Consider the following 6,033-nt stretch of genomic DNA (forward strand, 5'->3'; position numbering starts at 1 on the left):
GTTGCTTTTCATTTTATGCTTCGTGCTTTCAATTCAATTAAAACTATAAGAAAACAATAAGGAAAATTTATAGAAAACTTGAATATTGCTAAAGTTTAGACTTTCAACAATAGCATTGCACAATCCCAGGTAAGAAATAAATAACCAGAAGATTTATTCTGATAAATAGTTTTAAAAAAAAAAAAGAGCACAAAACCCTTCTTGCCTAATAAAATACTACAAAACTGAATGACATTTTGCTCTACTTAAATAAACATTATTGTCAAGAAGTCTCCAACTAATCTCCAAGGGAAAAGGCATTTGGTCATTTAAAAAGAAAAATATTAAACCCCAAAGCATTTAAAAATTCAAATAAATTAAAACCCAATTACAACAGCAGGCATATAGGTTAAAGATGATCAAAGAGATATAAAAGAATACTTAGGAGGTTTTCCCATTTATAATTTATTTATAAATAATTATTTGGGTTGTGTCGTGTGATGGTGAGTGTGTTCTACTGTTTTTTCTCTCTTATCTCCTTGCTTTACTTTCCTTCTCTTTCATTACTATTATGCTCCTTATCACTATGGCTCTAACCTTTGTAATTACTGCTAAATAAAGTGTTTTTCTTCAAAATTTGGATGGTTAATGGTCTTCTCCTAAAAATAGTAAATTGTCAATTACATGTTAACAACTTAACAATATGTTGAACTTGAAAACAGAGATTAGACTAAAAGGGTTTGAAGTTTTATATTCAGATTATCATCTTTTATTCATTGTTATTAATTAATTGACCAAAAGATTGTAGACTATGAGAAGATTTGAGAAATACCCAGGTTGCTCAACCATAAACACAAATTGATCATCTCTCAGCCTGAAAAGCTTTTTAAATTCAATATCTACTACTTTCCTTTTCTTTTCTGCCATAACTTATTGTTTCAACACAATCTAAACTAATTCATTAGATAAAAAACTGTTGTTGAATTTCTAGAATTTCCTTGTGTATAAAAGAATAATGATAAAGCTACATTAGAGACATAACCCATCTCATAAAATTTATGAAACTGAAAAGAGATGGAGAAAAGAATGAAAGAAGGAAATATCTTATTCTATAAAGCATTGAATGTCAGTAAAGAACTAAAGGAAGCATATAAAGAGGGGGAGGAAAGAAGGAAGAGAATTCAAAATACAAACAAATAAAGAAATGCTAAAATGAGCAAATCTTAAGTAAATCCTAGTGTTTTACCATTTTTTCATTGCCGCTTGGATCCAAATATGCTTATGCCCACCAACCATACATACACAGAATTTAAGTATGCAAATTTTCAAAATTATAAGAGGTATCCCATCTTATGGAGTTTGAGGCTATGAGCTGTGTTGATGGCAAAGTTGCATTTTAAGTATGCAAATTTCCAAAACACCATTACGGTGAGAATGCTTATATACTAAGTTAGGTTCTAATTAATAACACACTGGACAGAGGAAAAGTCCAATGATAGCAAGCAATCTTGTTTAATATTTACAGATCAAGGTTTAATTCAAGCCTTGCGACTCATCCTTTTTCCATGGCAATCTTGATAAGTTGGCCTACATCTTTCTAATGAATACCTGAAACCCTAAGTCCATTAACTGCAAAACCAAACTATTTTGACATCCAGACCCCCTGCCATCAAGAAGAAGAAGGGCGGAAGCCCTGTTTTGACGTCCAAAACAACAATGAAAATATTGTCTATAAGTCGCATCACATCAGTTAACCAGTTACAGAACTGATTCCCCGAAGAGCTTGATTGTTGAAGAACCCAAACAAAGATTTGAAAGAGAAGGAAGACATAGTGGAGCTTGATTGTATTGTAGGAACAGAATATAATGGGATGATAGCTTGAGAGAAAACCGAGTTTATTGTGGAGCTTGATCGCCGGAACAGGATGATAGAATGGGAAACAATGATAGCTTGAGACCAAATTGAGTGAGAGAGACGTTTGGAATACCCTGGCGGGAGATGCTTCGTAAGTCCAAACGCCTCTTGCGCGTCATTGGACTTCAAAAAAAGAGAAAATTCAAAAATTTGATAATTTAGGAAAGGGGTGGGGGAGAAAGGAGTGACGTGCTGATATGGAATAAATAATGTTAAATTTACATTATTGAATTAATAATGTTTAATTTATATTTATTAATATTTTAAATAATTATTAAAATTTTAAAAAAATATTTATTTCAAAAAATAACTTTTCAATAATTATTAAAATATGAATAGTTTTCTTTGTTACGATACGTAGAGGGTTAATGGTTAATTGATATTGATAGAATATAGGCAAAAGTGGTTGTGAAATGGATAATAATTTTTGCATTTTTTAGGAATTGATTGAAAATGGTGGTAATGGGTTATTGGTTTTAGCATCAACTTCTTAGAAAATGTCATGTGTTTAGCTTTCAAAAAAAAAATGAGAAGGCCGTGTGTTTGTTAGACAGTGTATACCCTTAGCTCCAATTAGATTGATGTACTTACTGACATTTATTGTAAATGAATAAAGTACATAGTTGATTCATGTAATTATGGTGTGTTTCTGTGTGATACCCTTAAACTGAACACTAGTGAGATTCGTGTTAGTTTAGAATCTTCATAGTCGTTGGATAGACTTGGGGAGGTTTATCCTACCAAGGCTAAGACTAATGTGCTGCCAAGTCGGTTGGAGTCGCTTGTCTCAGCTGTCAGGGTGAGACATAAAGTACGTGTAGTATGGGTTTGATTGAAACCCTGAAACTGGATCATTTTCCAATTATGCCCTGGACCTTGGAGACAGATGGTTCCGCCATCCATATGATGGATCTCCCTTCCTTTCATCTTAATGGTGGGGAGTTGTAGTCTGATAGTGGATTATGGGCTTTAGCAGGAATTTTTCATAAATTGCCACATGTCTACCTTTATAGAAAACGAGAATGCCACTTGTCTGAATAGTGGTAATGAGTTGTGGGCTTTAACAACAATTTTCCAAAAAATGACATGTGTCTAAATTTAAAAAAGCCACGTATCGAATGGTGGGGGTTGTAGCCTAAAAGCCTTATATATATATATATATATATATATATATATATATATATATATATAAGAAAGAGAGAGAGAGGGAGAGAGATTTGCATTAGCAAAAGATGTGCCCATTTGGGATTGGAGAGGCTTTCATGCAATGGTTTTTTTCCTGAATTTAGATCTCCTACCCACACGGCACAACTGTACATTGGGAAAAGCCATCAAGCCTAATTACACTTTAAGTGCCTGTTTGGGAACTCTTCAAATAAATGCATTTTAAGTGGTGGGATCACACAATAAGTGACAGAAAAGTATTTATTTGTGTTTGGCCAAAAAGCAAAGAATAAGTGCTTATTTTAGCAAGCTATCTTTTGGTGAAAACATGAAAAAGGCTAAGGGCTTGTTTGGTTTATGAGTGTAGGGGTTTGTATTGAAATCAAAATGCCCCATTTAGATTCCAATTGTTTGGTTAAGTGGAACTAGAATGTCATTCCCATTCGTGGTAGAATGGCATTCCCCCATCTAGGCTGCATTTGGAAACAATGCAAATGGAGTGTAAATCCCGATTCAGGGTAACTTTGCACTCTGGTTTACTTTTGCATGTGTTTGGCAACATTACATTTATATATTAACAAATGACAAGTCAATATATATTTACATCGATAATAAGATGTAAAAGTACATAATAAAAAAGAAGTAAAATTGCATTATAGTGGGCTTTTGATAAAAAAAAAAAAAAAAAAAACATATGCTTTATTGGAATTCATATTCGCATCCGTTATGGATAAAAGTCTATTTGGTAAGAAGATACATGTGCAAAACTAACCCAATTTTACAATTTATATGAACTATTTTACACTCTACATATTTGCATTATTTCTAAATGCAGCCTTAAGGGAATGGCCATTCCCTCCCCTCCCTTGAGAATGAAAACCCATTCCAACTAGTTTTAGTTCCTATTTTAATAGTTCATTCTGATTCCAATTCCTATGAATTTCTGTTTACAATTGGTTTGCAAGTCCACCAACTAGCTAACTAGTGGTGCATTCTTAACCTTGTTTGTTATGTTTTTAGCTATTTACACATATATTCATCATTTATGTGATGTTTCCCTTATTCATTTTAATTGAAAATGCTAATACTTAATTTATTACTTTAGGGTAAATTTCTTAAACTATCCTTGAGGCTGTTTGGCATCATTGACGTTTCTTGAGCAACAACGCCACATCAGCGCCACATAGGAAAAAACAGTGCTCAAGGAAACAACTATCTATTTGGAACCATTTTTCCATAGAAAATCGTACTCTAAGCCACACCTTGAAAATTGGGAAGGCATGGTTTGGAGCAATGCCAAATTTGACGTATTTCCTCGAGCTGCAACTTATTATTACCAATAGGAAAATGATGTGGCACTAGATAATGGGTAGAAGTACAGAAAGACAAAAAAACTATTTTACCCTGCATTTTTCTTCAATATTTCAAAATAAAACAGAGAAAAGGGGACAATTTGCTACTCATCTCCTGCAGCCCCATCAATTCAGATATTACAATTTGAATCCACCGCATTCCATTTATACAAAAATCTTCAGTTACTCATGCTGAACATGCTGCAACCGAACAAACCCAGAAGCTGTTTCGGAAGCAATATATTTAATAAAAAAACAGAAAATGCAAATTCGGAGTAGTGGAGCTCATCTCCAAACACTTATGACGGCGAAATACACAGCTCGTCTCTACATCATATAGCACATCTTCCTTTCCTGCCGATGATTGTGAATCAACTCGTCTCCGGCTGCTGCTGCTGCCTAAAAAACAGAAAAATGCAAAGACAGAGTAGTGAAGCTCGTCTCCAACCAGTTACGGCGGCGAAATAGACAGTGAAACCCCCCCCTCCCCCCCCCCCCCCCCCCCCATGGCGGCTGTTGCTGCCCAAACCGCCATCCACGCGCAGCCACCACCCACCTCCAACACTACGCATCAGTCCCATTTTCTGTTGAGACTAAATCCACTGTCCCCGTATTGTAGAATGAAGATGGGAAGGGGGCGGATGAAGATGCTAGCCGGTGCCGGGGAAATAGGCAGTGAGATGCCAGTGCCGGAGATGCCATCCCTGTATTGTCGATTTTGTCTCTTCGCGTTTCAAGATAGTGTTGGATCTCCAGTCGAGAAACATGCCTTTTCTCTTATATTTTTCTTCTTGTTGTTCATTGTCTTCTCATTCATCGTTGTATCCGTGGTTGTCGTTCGATTTTGGCTTGATTATTTGATTGGTTTCAAGTTCTTTAATGATGATGAAAGATACTGAGAGTTGGAGTAGCATAGCGGTGGATTCATCGCCTACTCACCTTTGTCAGCAAATGCAGAAACTTGAGGTTTATAACGAGGTGCTTGAATTAACGTTATCCTTACTTAGGGTTATAACCAGATGGTTATGAAGTATGAACTATTCTCTCAAGTCTCATACCTTTGAGATCTAGTTGTTCATAGGCATATGCTTGAACAATTCAAATCCCAATACTAGCATGTTAGCAGAAAATCAAGAAGCTCTACCACTGCAACAAGAGAATTCCAATTAACAGTGGGCCTGTTTGGTGCGTCTTTTTGGCTGACATGTAAAAGACGTATTGAGCTTTTACATGAAGATCCGACAAGCCCAAAACAAGTTGCGTTTTTTCGTGCAAGATTAAAATGTAAAAGATGCGAGAAGTTTCATTTGGAGTTTTCCGAAATCAGCCCAAAATAGGTTTTTCGTGTCTTTTTGACGTTCCATCTTTTGGCAGCTAAATCTTTCTTGCACCAAACGAAAATAAATCAAAAATCGGTCTTCACGACTAATGAACAACCAAAAGACCCCGTAGAAAAATATATCAAGCGGCCCCACAGTCTTTAGTTTCAATTGCATAAGACACGATGAAAGGCTGTATCTGATTTAAACTCATCACTATTATCGCTAGAATTAAACACTAAAAGAAGAAATCAAATTAAAAGACTTCACATCATTGTGCTCAGGCTCTGCTTCTCACTCCATC

The sequence above is a fragment of the Nelumbo nucifera genome, chromosome 6 (genome assembly GCF_055504915.1).
Source record: "Nelumbo nucifera cultivar China Antique chromosome 6, China Antique-T2T, whole genome shotgun sequence".
Taxonomy (NCBI): Eukaryota; Viridiplantae; Streptophyta; class Magnoliopsida; order Proteales; family Nelumbonaceae; genus Nelumbo; species Nelumbo nucifera.